Below are 17,119 nucleotides of genomic sequence, written 5' to 3'. Positions count from 1 at the left end.
TGGAACACAACAAACATCACCAATTTAGTGATTGTATTGTGATCAAATATGTGTGAAAAGGTCAAAGTCATACAAACATAAATGCATTCAGAGTGTAGCTTGAGGAAGAAAGTTTGATACATTACAACCATATTAACAATCCAACCATAGTATTTACGAGGTAAATAATCTAAAATACATGTATGACCAAACTTGGCTTGTCCCTTGATGTACCTCACCTACGTTGGTTTTGACCTAGGATGGCAACTCTACCCAATTTTAGCCCTCTTCCTTCAATTCAAAGAGGAAATCACATCCCTGATGACTAACTTCGAGGTACGGCAGGAATTTATGAAAGCAACTGTCTCGACATATTACGGCACATTACAGCGCCTTAAAGTATTTAGTCTTGGCAAAATCATCTCAACTGCATGATGAAGATGGTAATTAAGTCTGTCATTAGCCAAGGGCCCTCTGAAAAGGACAGCCCATCCCACTTTAATGTCATCAATACTCACTCTCCACTCTCCTCCCCCTTTCTCAATTTCTCTTTTCTGACATGCTGTCTGCCTCAATCTTGCTCTCCTTCCTTTCTCTCTCCCTTTCACCCTCTCATTTTCTGTTGCCATATCTTGTCATATTCTCCTATTTTTGCATTTCTAGCTAGCAATCTGTTTATTCTGAATATGATTTCCGTAAATACCAGTTTGTAGTCTGTCCGTGTGTCCCTCTATCTACTTGTTGCTCTCCTTCTGTTGAGGTATCTCATGTTATGCTGAATGAACGGAAATACAGCAAGGTGATATTACAGTCGATATAATCTGAAATAAAGGATCTCTGGGAAAACTATATTAAAGAGTAGCTGAACATCTTGTGTGCAGTTAGATCACCTCCTGATTTCTTGAGAGGTTTGATGCTCCATGTCCATTGATAAAACTGATAGCAATGAATATGAAAGCATTTTGTCATGTTAATAATGCAGAGTGGAGCATAGTGTTAAATGGTTGTTGTTACAAACTAAATCTGAGACATACCAACACACAAGTATTTACCATTGTTATCACATGTGCATAGATCAAAATAAATACATGTATCTGCATTTGAGAGAACCTCATCTTATTACCACCCAAACACAGTGATTTTCCATAGATTTAATGCACAGATTATTTAGTTCTCATTAACCATGGGTTAAGAACCATATATTTTGTTAATGCCAGAGATTGTCATTTCAAACAAGTGCCATTCCAAACCTGCACTAAAAGCATTGGTGTCTCATTCATTCCATTTAAGGCATACCTGTTTAATCATGTGACTCTTGCTGTAATCTGTAAGGGCATTCATCAGTATTGATTCTAAGGGAAGTCAGCTACACAAGGGCTAAGAGGAGATTATCAAATTGGTAATGCATCAATTGGTTTCATTTTCAGCAAGTTTATTCTGAGCATGGGAGCTGACAAGTGCTCACGTGTCCTGTAAAACTTCTCTTTTTGCTGGATAAGATATCTGTACAATATCGTGCATATTTGTTTTTTCAAGAGGAATTTTAAGATTTCTTGTAGCTGCATTTATAAACCAGTCATGCCATTTGAGAAAGTGTATTATATACACAAGTCCCAGGCATAGCGTGCTAAACCTGGAAGACCACATTTCCCCTAATGGGATTGAAAACTAAAATAAAGGGAAAAGAATGTTGGGTCACCAGAGAGAGGGCATATCCCATGGGATAACATTTCTCCTGCATTCTGCCCCAGGTTGAATCATTAACATCTCCTGTCAGATTTTCACCAGCTATCTTTCTTAAGTCTCCCCCACCCCCCCCCCCCCCCCAGCACCATTCCTGCCACACCCTTTGATTTCTCCCCTTGATAACTTTAAAGTCCTTCCAAAGTAGATGAGCCATGCTTCATAGAAATTAAGTATGCTCTGAAGAGCACAGTATGTCGACATGCCCCTCAGTTGTACGGACATGAGAAAACATAATGAAGAAGTGTTCTTTGAAGCTGCCTATATACATCATTTTTTGAAGGGTCAGATAGATTAAACGTAGGCTGCTGGTAGCTGTTAACTTTTGCAGCAGCCTACAAAAATGCAAGGCTGCCAACTCTCACTCATTTTGGTCCTTTTTCACTATAAAACTTTATTTCATTTGCATGCATTTCTATTATCTCACTCATTTTGACTCCTAAATTATAGCATTGGCCTATGGGAGTCTCACTCTCAACTAGTTTCCAATGTTGGCAGCGCTGAAAATGTATGCACATATTTTTTCTCACTCTCTGCCGAGTTGTATGCATTGGTATCATTTATGGGCAACAACTTCCCTGTTGGTAATATTATGATTACGGGATGTTTGATTCTGTGTCATTTAACATGTAGGCCTATAGTTAGCAGTTATTACTAGAATAGCCTCCCTGTGCAACTACAAGAAAATGTCAATGTTTTGACAATCTTTACATACTTTTGAAAGTATTATTTAATCTTCTGTTTTGCAACATCTAGTGTTTACTCATATCATGTACTTGGCATTTTATACCATTGATTGTGAACAGATGAATGTTCATGCCTCCCCACCCCCACGGTTTGTGACTGAAGGCTGTACCCACTGAAGGATGTAGGCTAGCTGTGTTTTGAAACATTGCATGTGATTGTTTCTGTTGAACAAACAAGGGAGAAGTGATGTGATATGCTGCAGCATTCAAAACAAACAATAACATTTTATTTGTATGTACTTCAACCTCTTGTTTGAAGCAGCGCGCTTCAAATCTCTCATGATTCATAGATTCTTAAAGTGTGATGTGACCTTGACTTAAGCATGCGTGGTGTATAGGTATCAAAAGGCAAGGATGTACACAATTATGATTGCCAAAATAGAATTATCTTTACTTCGTAAGTCAGGAAGAAATTTATTCTTGTGGACTTTTTTTCCAGTGTAAGGTTATTAGTGTGAGAGAGGAAATTGATGGCGTGCAGGCTATTTACAGTTGCTCAGGTGTGTTATTAGATGATTATTTTTCTATTTCATACTGCATACAAACATTTTCCATCAAGGGTCAGTGTTATTCAGTAAACTTGTTGGTGTTGTAAATATCTGTGGATGGAGTACATGTAGAATTGCTCATGTGTTACAAAAGATATGTTCACTGTGTAAACCTGACCTCATCACCAACAGTCTTATGGTAGCAGTGTTTCAGCAAATGTAATCTCCTTTTGTCTATGGCAGTTCCAGTGATAAGATTTTTGCATAAATGACATTGTTAAAAGAGTGATAATGGCAGTACATTGTATCATTTTCATTTTGTCTCTGAATGTACTGTTAGAGAATTGTACTGATTTGTTGCTCAAGGACTGAATTCATAGATTATGCTTTTCATACAATCAAATGTTTTATCATTTTTGTTATGAAAGTAATGTGATGTATTTTGGCAGAAAAAAAAAGAAGCTATACATTTTTGTAGTGGAAGGAGTCTTCATGGATTATTGTATGATGATTGTCAGGTGTTTGGTATGTACAAAGTATGTTTGGTCACATTTTTTGAAGAGTTTATAATATGAAATGTCTTGAAAGCACTGTAAGCATTCCAGCCACATGTAGCATTGATTGTGAAGTATTCATACAAAGTCAAACTCATTTTGATACTGTGATGCATTGAAATTGGTGGTTGATTGATGACTTTAGCACTTCTACTGATGTTATTACGAATTGCATATACTGCAGTTATGAGTGGATCAAAATTAGATGTGTTTTTAAGACAACTGTTAAACTGATGGAAATCGATGTATGCACATTTCTTGGTCTGCTACAGATAGTATATTTGGTGAAGCTAGAAGTGAGGAACATTTTGCAGAAATGTTGGAGAAATAATAGCTATGCATATAATAGATATAAAATCTTTCAGAATAGAAGAAAAGTATTACAATAGAATTATTAGCTGCCTTCGACTATCTAATGTGTGAATTTTAAATGCATTTACAAAAATATAGTAGAGACAAGATGGCTTTCAAGCAAATTTATAATCAGCAAAATATATATTTGATCAGGTATGAGCTCAGAAATGTCTTTATACCTGAAGCAAACAGTGGAACATGCATAAAAGTGGCTGTGTGATGTGAGAATAAGAGTGAGCGAGCGTTCATACAATTCTATCAGAAATGCAAATCTGTACCTGCATCAATATTTTGTTAGCAACATTTCTCAAGTATATAGACTGAATGTGAATTGTTTCCCTTTGCATTCTTTTTTTATACCCTATTCAATTTGTTAATCTAATTTCTGTATTTCTTGGTCCCCCATTGAGTGATGGACAACTACATAGAAGATTAAAAACCTAGGTAAATATGACAAGTTTGATTAGAAAGGTAAAACAGGTTTCATGTTGTTTTTTTGGGTAGCTTAAAGGTACATTTTCTACAAGGAAAATATCTATATTTCGTAATTTAAATGACCCGTTTCATAACATCAGTTGACTGTTGAGTGACTTATTCATGTAGATTGTTGCATTTAGAACATTTCTGGGTCCTGTTTGAACCTTTGCAGTGCAAGGTTGATTATTTTCCTGTGTCAATATTAATAAGGAAGTGTATCAATTTTGCACCCTTTTCCATATAGGATCTAGTCATGAGAAAAAAAGTCATATCAATACAGCATTAGATTTGATCGTTCAATGGCAGATTAGTGTGAATGTGCCTTGCTTTCTGAAAACAGAAGATGTACTGAACAGTTGGCATGATGTGCAGGAATGCAGTGGTGTGATCATACTCACGGGTAGTCATATCAAGTGTTTGTTTATGTTGCAAACCTCTGATGGGCTTTTGTAAGCTTAATGAAGGCAAATCAATTTACAAGTTAACTGTCTGAAATTAAAGGGTGTGTACAGTTCTGGTCGAGGTGTAGATTTAGCTTTTAACATTTTGCGAGATATTCAGAAACCACTCTTTGAGATGTAAGGGGGAATGCAGTTCTAAGGGGTATCAAAAGTTTATTCGATGAAAATCGGTTTTGAAATGGCTGAGATATCCAAAAACAAGGTGAAACAAAGAGATTCTAATAAAGTTGTGGCATGTCGCCTTTTATTATTAGCACTTTTTTGGATATCTCAGCCATTTGAAAACCAATTTTCATCAAATAAATGTTGAATCCTTCTTGAAATTACATGCTCTTTCATATTTCATAAAAGGCCTTTCATTATCTCACTTAGAAATGTTCAAAACATGAATCCCTACCTCAAACAGTACTGTACAGTCCCTTTAAAAAAAACAAAAAACAAAACAAGTATATTCTTAACTGTTAATGAATAAGAAATAAAGTTGATTAGTTACGGCAAGTTACTGAGATTCTAGTTCAGTGTGATGTGACAGGAAAAGGAGCATTTATTATGTTATTTGAATTGTTTCAGTGTATTTGACAAGAGTGCATACCAGTGAATGCAAGAAAGAATGTTGCAAATTATGGATTGTGGCAGAAGTTTGGTATATGTCAGTTTACTTCAAGATTACTGGTAAGAGTGTGCTGAGCATTGGTGTTCTAGGAACCATTGTAACAGTCTACTCTCACAACGTTTCCTATATATTTGTGACTCAGTTGTCTTAGTTGCACAAAAAAAAATAGATATGTTTCATTTGCTGCATACGTATGTTATTGTTTAATGTTTTTAAGTCTTCATGTTGTGAAAGTCTTGCATATTTGGAGACAGTGAAGGAGTGGAAGCACATATTCAGTTATTTATTATATTTCTGTTACACACTTTGTGCTATCTTTACCCTCTTTTTTGTGATTATTTGTATTATATATGGATATTGGAGTGAAAATGTCTTAATAGTACTGTATTTGTTCCCCACATTGTCACATTGTGGATTAGATTGTAATTTTGTAATACTTTCTTGCCATTCACTTGGTTTTTCTCTCTATCAAAAAGTACCGGTATGTAGGAGAATGAACTTTCTCCACATTGACTGCCAATATGAATAGATTCCAATATCTGACTCAAATCTGTACAACACATGGTTATATTGAGATATGAACTATATGTACCTGAGGAGCGTACCTATTCTCTATTACAAAGTATTAACAATGCAATTTTAACAGAACTTGTAATCACTCTATATATTTTCATGTCTTGAATGAATTTCACAATTTGTGTTTAAATATTGATATGGAATAAAAATAGCTGTTGTTAATGTTAATACCAGAGTGAATGTTGATATTGCTCATTTCCATATATCTATATGTATCAATCTACCTACATGTATATATATATATATATATATATATATATATATATATATATATATATATATAAATATATATATATACAGTTGAACCTCTCGTATCCGGACAAGTCGGGACCGGGGCTCATCCGGATAAGGGATTTGGCCGGATACGGGAGACTCAATGCTTTATACATGTACATATACATACACATGTACTGATGTAGCGCATTGTAGTACCACATGTAGTAATGTGTATACTGCAACCTTTTCATTGTTACATTTGGGGATGTTTCGGGATGTTGAAATGTCTGAAGGTAAGCAATTTGGAAGGAAATTTGATGCAATGTATGTTAATCATATTGGAAGTAATATGTAATTCATGTGTGTTTGGGTAGGAGTTCTCAAGGAGTTGGGAATCCCCCTTTCTTCCCGTAATTATTAATATAAATCACGGCGAGATTGCGTCCGGATAATAGAGAGATCCGGATAAAGGGAGGCCGGATAATAGAGGTTCAACTGTATATATATATATATATATATATATATATATTTTTTTTTTTATATATTTATATATAGATATATATATATATATATATATATATATATATATATATATATAATGTGAGAAATAGTTCCCTGGGTCCCAAACGTATGCGGTGCCGCATTGTTGGATGCATATAGTTGAAAGAAATTGGACTGAGGCGGAGCAACGTCCCGCCTCAGTCCAATTTCTTTCAACTATATATATATATATATATATATATATATATATATATATATATATATATATATATATATATATATAAATATATGGACAGACAGGCAGGCAGAGATGTTTGGGTGTTGTGTGTGAGTGTGTATGTATGTGTTTGTATGTGATGCGTCATCAGGAAAGTCATTTCATGCCGGGGAAATAGTATTTTAGAGTTTTTTTTTTACAGATTTGAATTCTTTAGATGCTTAGCTTGGAATTGATGTAAGATTTGCTCTACTTCCTTACACAGAATCAGAATTAACAAAAACTGTAAAGGTTATAATTATTGTTTATTAAAGGCGGCTTTATGCAAATTTTCTCTTCATGATCTCTGACTTTATATGCGTAACGTGATGATGCACCACGTATACAGTACAAGTACATGTATATTGGCACATATGTCGAAGACGATTAGACCCAAATTTCAATTGATACTTAGCACTGTTATTAAAGAGTTGTAATGCTGCAGTCAGATGAGACATTTTTTTTTAAATTCAAACTGTCTGAATAAGTGAAAGAGCAGAAAAAAAACCAAAAACTACTCCTTCAAGTCTGATGTGTAAGGAATCAACAATCCCCTAAAAAGAAAATGCATTAGATATCAAGATATTTGACTTTGCCTCAATACCCAAAAGAAGATATCAAAATTCTGAAATAGATTTTCAGCTTTATAGAATTATATACACATACAGATAATCACTTAAAGTAAATGCTTTAATCCACTAGAATAAGTACATGTAACAGCAAATCCTTGCAGAAGCATTACCTTTTAGGAAAAGAGTTTCGAGGTTAAAGCGTTTTATAGCATGCCAACACTCTACAATGTATATTGAACTATAAAAGTAAAGGATTACTGTATACCCTGTTAATTTTGCATATTAATATTTTCACTATGAGGTCACAGACATATTCACAAGATGTTGTTTTCGCAAATTGACACAGAGGCCATCATACATGGAAGCGCATGGTGACATTTTCATGGTCCAACTGTGACGTGCGAAATTCACGAAAATTAAACCCTTGTGAAAATAACAGCTAATGCAGAATCTGCAACCATAGAGAAGGGATTACGACAAACCAGAAACTTTGCATATATGCATATGCATGAACAAAATTCTACTCATGGACATGCTAAAGTATCAAATCTACTACTGGATATTTCTGTAGTTTAAGAGTGTTCATGCACACTTCATGTACCATATGGGTGAAAAACAGAGAAAAGCAATTTCAGATGTTTTTTTTTTTTTTTGGGGGGGGGGGGAGATCTACAAAATCTGCTGCTATTTATATGCATGTAATTCGTGTTATGCTTTCAAACTTTGAATTTATTCAGAAAAAAAAAAACCAAGTCGCTCTCTCTCAGACAATGAAAATGCGAAGTCGGCCTTTTTTACCCAAACAAATACTTTCAGATCGACTATAAAATTGACCCATGTGACTTTAGTGAGCTTTCTTATGTATAGATACATATAGATTTTGAAAATAAAGGCACAGGTGATGAAAATCACTCATAAGAATGAGGCAATGACTGCACAAATCATGAAGACAGAAGGCATAAGATTTAATAATGAAAGAATCATAGGGTGTAATTATCACAACTAACACATGTCAAATTCCAAGTTTATTCAATTAGCAGGTAAGACCATTCTTTTACAATGCTTTGTAATCTTGAGTAGGTCATACAGGTAGATATTTCACGAGAATATCTGAAACCAGTGTTTGTCTCATAGCATTTAGTGATTCTTGTCCACTATCTTCATTCCACTGGTTGAGAGTTGTGCTGGTAAGAAGAAGAAGAAATGGCGACTGGTATGCCTCTGCCATAATGCATGATTCTCCTAATAGGTCTAGATAGTACATGTGGACAATGTGTGATTACATTTTCACAAAATTGGCAAAATATTAAAATGACAAGTTTGTCACAAATGTGTTGAATATTCACCTTTCTTGACCTAGGTTTAATTGGATGAATAGGAGAGCATGTATTTGGGGATTTAAGGAATTTAACTTGACTTTGACCCATTCATACGTTTATGCATTGAGTAATTTTCAAGGTATGGAGAAAAAGTGCAATTTCTGTACTGAATAGTAAATTGTTACCATTTTCATCTGGCCTTTGACCCTAAAATTCGTAAGATAATCACTGTCAGGCAGAACATGCATAAATATGTAGTAAGTTTCAAGATAACTTGAGCCACTTCCGAGATATGGAGGAAAAAGTTAGTTCAGCACTTTCACTTGATCTTTGACCTTTTGACCTTTGAGGCAAAAAAAAAAAAGAAAAAAAAAAACATTCCAGAGAATCTCCATTAGGTTATATGCATACACCAAGTGTTTAAAAAAAAATAATAAAAATCCTGCTGGCATTGCATAAACATGAGGGAAATAGTAAAATTTTGAAGTGTTGTCCTTGACCTTTGACCCCTGATCTTTGACCCAATGAACCCTTAATTGTCTAGATAAGCACTGCCAGTCAGTACATGTATGTTCCACGAAGATACCTTTAACAATTTCCAAGGTATGGAGAAAAAAGTGAAGTTTTAATATTTTTACTTGACCTTTTGACCTTTGACCTTTGACCTCATGACCCCAAACTTTCACCAGAGAATCTAAATTGGGTAATACATGTATACACTAAGTTTCAAGAAAATATCTTCAGGCATTGCATAGATATGGTGGAAATAGTGAAATTTTATGTATTTGACCTTGACCTTTTGACCTTTGACCTCGAGCATGTGCACCCAAAAGTTGATAGGCACAACTTCACCCCCTAATACACATACATGCCAAGTTTTACTAGGATACCTCAAAAGATTTTTTTTAGTTACGCTGTCCACAAAATTCATTACGGACAGACGGAAGGACGGACGGACAACCCGAAAACATAATGCCTCTGGCACCACTTCGTGGCGGAGGCATAAAAACCCAAATATAGACCAGACTGTACATGCTCGTGTTTGATTTTACTTTGTAATCACTACAGACACATTTAAGCTGGAATGACTGATTAATCTTCCTAAAACATGTTCCTGAAAGAAGTATTTTCTGTACCAAAGTTGGACTGTGAAACTGATGACACTGATAGAATACAATATATCATTCATATTCATAGTACTTCACATCTAATGTTCAGTAGTAACTTCCCTTTGTCAACATTTAGGAACACAGACTGAATGCATTTATCAATGCAATAAAAATGCCCTCATTATTTTCCATTTCATTTCTTGAGAAATTTTCATGTACATGTACGTCAACATTTACAACACACATATCGCCTTTGGCCTCACTACCTCTTGGTCCCGAGTGCGGAAATTTAATGTTAATTACCTTGCATAAGTTTGCAAACAATAGACACAAGACAACTGCTAGTAGCAATATGGATTATTTCTCTGTGGCATTAACCTGCGCCCACAATGCAACATGTATATAGGGTACACGGTACAGTATCAGTAAGTATTTGTGTGTGTGTGATGCTTCTTGACTTGCATTGCTTGATCAGCTGCTACTATACAGGTGACTCCACTTATGATGAAGTCCTTGAGACCAACCTTCTTTACCTCCACCAAGGGAGGAGGTTATGTTTTCTTCGGCGTTGCTTTGTTAGTTTCTTTGTCTGTGTGCAAAATAACTCAAAAAGTTGTGAACGGATTTGGATGAAACTTACAAGAAAGGTTGAGAATTACACAAGTATCAGATACTTAAATTTTGGTAGTGATCTGGCAATTTTTGTGGATATCACGAAGAATTTTCGATATTTTGGCAGGTAGGGTCAATGAACTTAAGAGTTCACGCTGCGCATTTTTTAGGTTTTCATACGCGCACTCAAGTGTGTGCTCCAGTTTCTGCTAAGGCAGGGCGTGCCGCATAGTTGCAAGTTGATGACATAAAAGGCTTCTATATTGGGAAATCGGGTGACTTTTAGCACGCACACAAGATGTATGGGTGGAAATCACTGATCTCTATGGAAGAACAAGATCAGTGGTGGAAATGAGCTGCTTGGCAAAGGTCTGCGCTCTCAGAGTGTTTCTCTAGTAAGATACATGTATATCAAAATTTCTTATAACCAATTAATAAGGTATATAAACATGTATAGACTGTAATTTTAGGACCTAAATATTTACTTCCTTGTAAAAGAGAGTTTTGTTATAACCATGTCTGCTATAACTGAAGTCCACTGTCTTGACTGTTCTGAAACCTGTAGTCAGACTGGAGTGTGGGGGAAAATCCCCAAAGTGATCTTATTCTTTGTCTCTAACAATACCATCGAGAGTGGTGATAATAGTACATGCATGTACACAACAAGCCATAGTTGATTACCAAGCATGTTCAGATGCTGGTACAATAAGGTAATGTAGCAGATCATTCATGCACAAATAAGCTCATGAATAAATTAATTTACCACTGTATAAGATTTGTGACTGAACTTGTCTTTAATTACAATCCAAAGGTATCTTCTATAGAGTAAAGGTTAAAAAGTAACAGGATTCATACCATCAGCAGTCAATTTCTTATCATTCTACCAATGTACCTGTGGTCAACAACTGAAGGTGACTTAAAATACCACTAACCCCATATACAAATTTGTCAACATTTTGTTAACTGATGCTTCAGATGACACTAGTGAAATTCATCATATTTTCTCTGCTCCCATGTACTGTGTACATCACAAATTCAGAGGCCTGTAATGTCAATTTATTGTGCCTCAAATCATCATACCCATCCCCTGGTACACATGTAGTCTCTTACACAAATCGGCAACCCATTTGAAATTTGAAGGAATCTATTTACACTAGGCCTTGAAAAGGAATTGCACAATCATTGCTTCGGAGTCACCATGTGACACAAAATTCAATGGATCAAAGAAGAAGAGCTAAAGAGGAATGATCAGGTATCAGAGTAGCCCTTACAGTTAATAGGGGTACAACATCATTCCTCCTCTGCAAGTGTAGAGCATCTTTCTCTTTATGTACATACAGCATCAGTGACAGTAATTCCCAACCAAAACATCTAGCAATTGTGGAACTGTCACCCCATACTCCCATGCCCTCAGCAATAAGTCAATCTTCCACTATTAAAAATATATATATATAAAAAATAAAAAAAATCAAATTAAATTAAATTTTTAAAAAAAATCACCTAATGGAAGTTTACCATTGGCATGCACATATGGCATGGCTATGTATACTACCTTGTTGGCATAGCAACAAATGGTGCACCACAGAAATCATTTCCCCTCTCCATATCATTCTAGCTTACACTGTCTGCATTCAAACAACAGATGGCAGCAGACCACAAAAACCTTGTGCACAACCGATCTTTTTCTTTCCATTTTATTTCTAGTTTCCACAAAAGAAACTTTCATTACATCATTGACAAATAACAACAGCAAAGTCCATTATGCACAACAGCTGCTTTGTGAAAAATACTAGTAAACAGTGAAGTATTTACTGTTTATTAGTGTGCCATAATGCTAACACGTTGTCACATGACATAATGCTACGATACTGTCACATCGAATTCCTAAAGGATTGAAATAACTTTCCTAACTTGTCACGATCTTCATCATCATTTTAAGCATACAACTAATCAGAGAAACTATCTCTTCAGTGGGACTTGTCTCCTTTTTTTCAATTTTGCTCGCAAATACCAAGCGTATGCTGATTCAAGTCTAAAATAGACACAAGATTTAGTACTAAAGCTCATTTCAGAAGAAATTTCAAAAGTTTTAGACTGATTAATTGAACTGCAGCAGCTAAATACACAGAATACGAAGAGCACTTACGTGAGCAACATTATGGTGTTACCTTCAAGACTACTACAATGCTACAAGGTGACTGTTAGGTACATCAACAGATTAATTTATCCACATTCGTGCAGTCAAAATATTTTTCATATTTGCCCAATGTAACTCGAGCTTTTGTTGATCTGCTTCCCTTGCATGCTTGAGGTAAATAGCAGTTCACAAGACAAACACAGGGCTGCCAACACTCACACATCAAAATAAGAGTGGTTACACTATGAGCAATCAGGGAGGTACTCATGCACTATGTGCATCTCAATAAGCACAAAACAATTTCCAAAAAAAGGAGGCTTTTAAATTTTCTGGTCAGCTCATGAAGATACATGCAAGTCTTCAGGAAGCCTCCTGGAGAACAAAGGAGACTTGCTACATCTGCATACATGTCAAGATATGTGATGAATGCAAGAGATTAATACTCAGAGGGGTGAAGATTGAGGTATGAGTTTTTTTTTTTCAATTTGTCTGTACAATCTCTGTACAAATGACATTTGTAAAATGGCAACTGCTGATCTACATATTTTAACAAACATGTCAGAAAAAAAAAAGGAACCAGTGAGAATCGAACCTGTCATCTACTGCTTTCCAGCAGTTACACAACCATCAGGCTATCCCTCAGTTGTCAGCAGTGACACATGATCTTACAAATTTCATTTTAGAGGGAGAAAAATCAAAGGAAACTGATACATCAAAATATGTGATGCTCACAAAAGAAAGAAAGAAAGACTTAAGGTATGAGCACGTCGGACCTAAATAGTCATTGCTGAAATACTAGAGAGACCCATGACCCAGACTCTGCCATAAATGATTAAAAAGCGAGCAATTCAACTTCCTCAAAAGGATGATTTTTTTTTAAGCCTGGAGATGGAATAGTGTTCAAATCATGAATTGTGCAGCTGTGATGCCCTCTGGATGATGACAACAGTTTATGTAATCCTGGCATCACACAGGTATAGCCATGAGCAGATTCTTGCCACATCGCAACATTGGAACCAACAAAAAAGGAAAACAATCCTTTCTCCAACAATCAGAATTCAGTCCAGATTTCACCTCTTTAAAATCATGTGTGGAAAAAATGAATAAATCTAAATCGAAGATTTTTTTTTAGCGTTTATGATGTTCATATGTCACAGAATTTAACCTGCATACTTACTACACTTATGCAGAAAAACAAACAAGAAATAGCTACATCCAGCTAAAAATACAAACATTCTGCATAGTCTATCTCTTTAGCTTTAAGTACTTTTACTTTGTTTTCCTTTCTCTTCACCACTGTCCCTTTTCTTAAAGGGTTCCTTCAAAAGCATCAGGGTGATTTCAGCATCATATAAGGAAATAATCCGCGCCAATACACTGAAAGGGATTGACCGATCACATAACTATGTACAGAACTTCGACTTCTGTGTGTAGGTCTCACGAGACCCAGCAACCAAATAATGGTAAATCTTTATAATAAAATATACATGTAAACTGTACACACCATTACTCTCACAACATTTGAGATCAAATCCCATCTTACATCAATATCAGGAAATCAACACTGTACCACCTTGGTCATCATTCCTATGTACATACATGGTATTTGCAAAAAAATGGCTCATGGCACCCTGGCAAAAATCACAACCTTCAAACTTTTCCAGTACATACAAGTAAGACAGTAAGTAGTGTAGACAGATATGACCCCACTTGCTTTGTTTCAAGTGCTTGGTTTCAAAAGAGTGGACTATTAAAGGGATGGTACAGTATTGGTGGAGCTGAGGATTTGGCTTTTAACCTTTTTGCAAGATACCAAGAAACCACTTCTGAAATGGTACAGAGCATGCCATTCTAAGAGGAATTCAAAGTTTATTTGATGAAAATCGGTTTTGGAATGGCTGAGACATCCAAAAACAAAGTAAAACAAAGTGATCATAATAAAATGTGGGTCCCACATTTTATTAGTATTGCTCTGTTTTGGGTATCTCAGCCATTTCATAACCAATTTTCATCAAATGTTGAATTCCTCTTGGAATTACATGCTCTTTCGTATTTCATAAGAGGTTTATCATTATCTCACCCAAAAATGATAACAACCTGGAGTTAGGTCTCAACCAAAACTATACGAGCCCTTTAAACAAAGACTTTGGTAGGACAGCATCCATCCAGCATGGAGAAACTTTCTGTGGCCGTCTCTCTATGCTCCAGGTTGCACCCTACCTTCTCGTGGAGTGAGAAAGTACCATTCCGGCACAGAAATCGACTTAAAGCATGGGAATCATACTCAGATAGACACGAGCATCTCACAAATCTTTGCCAGGCCAGACAGCTCGCAAGGCCCACCAAGTTGCTTGTTGACAGAACACATAGAACCAACCACGAATGCTCCTCCAGCCTGCACTCTTTTCAGTGCTGATGTTACCATAAAATAATATACATATAAAAATGGCAAACAAACAAAAAATGAATAAATAAAAATAAAAAAAAATAACAGGCATTGACATGAACTTTAAGTAGTTTACTGTAGCAGATTTTTATTGAACTCCTGAAATGCAACCCTTTCAAGAGTTTTGATTTGGTTTTGTTTCCGAACAGGGGCACAAAAGTAATTTCCTCAACATTTGCTCTCCTTCACATAGCACACTCTATGTAGCAAAACAGAATTAAAATCAAGGAAGACTTTGGTCCAAACTTCAGGCATTGTGATACAGGAAGCAGCAGAGAAAGCTGCAATGCTCACTTTCAAGGAAATAGTTGTAACAAAACCTTTAGTTTGTCAACATTCTCACTGTGCTGATAAGGCCATTGCTTTCAAAGTACAGAAATATATAACACTTAGAAATATCTACCACAAATCAAATGACACAAATGCCTCACACACACACACACACACACACTCAAAAAGAAGAAGAAAAGATTGAGTGTTGTACATTGGAATACTGTTAATTCATTTTGTTTTCGTAATTGTCACAGAGAGATATTCAAAGAGAGAGAAAGAGAGGGAAAACAGACTACAGAGAGAAAGAGACAGTATTATCAATATGAGAGAGAAAACTAAAAACTAGATCCACTATCACGGGGAACCAGTGCTGGCCTTTCCTTGGGAAGAAATGTCACATTGTTACAACATGAGAGATATTTGAGAAGCTACACATGCCAAAATCATTTTGGAAGAAAGACAAGCACTCTGTAATAGCTAGCGTTGGAATATAGTGGACCTTCCATCATGAATATTCTGAAACAGGATAGTCTCAGCCTCAAAATGATATGCACCTTATCCAAATTGGCTATTCCTCACTCATTTAACTTAGTGACAGAAAATCCAACTAGTAGGAAAGCTAGAAAAAAAGGGCTTTACAGGGTCTATTTAAGCATGCACACTGGCTCATTTTTTATTGAAAGTGGAAGAAACTTAAATCTAAAACCCCACGGCAACCACTATGAAGAAATAATCAGACTAACCTGAAACTTGGCACTCAGTAACAACATTCTATTCATAACAACATCCAGGTCAAGCTACTACAGGCTATCATTTTCAAGTTTCTGTAGGGATTCCATGCACTTTCCATACACCCCATGTGTGGAAAATGGAGAACACAGACTTGAGCAGCAGAAAACAACACAGGTCAAGAGAAAGTGCTAAAACACTGCTTTAACCAAGAGGGTATGAGAGAACTATACCTCCTTGCTTTAACTAAATTCAATGCTTCAAAATTTGACTGGAAAAAGTGTTGTTCAGTCAAAACTCAAAACCCTTGTTGACCAAAGCACACATTTTCACTTTTACTGGATAATTGAACTGTGTAACTTTTTGTGGGTTTTGTGAGATATTGTTATGACTGTACTCAGTAATAAGAAAAAAAAAAAAAAGATAACCAAGAGAAATTTATGCACCAGCATAATTATTTGTACCAGATAAGACATTATGGAGTTTATTTTTCACGTTACCTCCAGGAGAATGTAACAAACTAGATGGCGCAACTGCACTTTTCACTGAAAATGATTTTTTTTTTCACCACTGCATCTCATTACATCACTAGCAAGAATACACCGCTGATGCAGCAGTATATCAGGAATGGCAACAAGTATCTTACAGCATTTTTGCTTGTCTATGTGCCAGGTGGTACACATTTGATGCAGTAACCAGATGGTACAGACATTGCCTGTTGGTTGAAAATAGTCTCCTTTGACAGAACAATCTATTTCAGTCTGGTCTGCACAGTACATGGCTGTCCTCAGATGACTAAGCCAACAGACCTTGTGAAAGCCTAGCTTGAAGCCTAGCTTGAAGGCTAGCTTGAAGCCTAGCTTGAAGGCTAGCTTGAAGCCTCTCTCATACACACACAAACAAACACAGACACACACACCTACACATAGATTTGTATAAAGCATGATGCAAGATCTGC

The sequence above is a fragment of the Diadema setosum genome, chromosome 5 (genome assembly GCF_964275005.1).
Source record: "Diadema setosum chromosome 5, eeDiaSeto1, whole genome shotgun sequence".
In the NCBI taxonomy this organism is placed as follows: domain Eukaryota; kingdom Metazoa; phylum Echinodermata; class Echinoidea; order Diadematoida; family Diadematidae; genus Diadema; species Diadema setosum.
The sequence above is the reverse complement of the archived record's forward strand: the minus strand, read 5'-3'. Positions refer to the sequence as shown.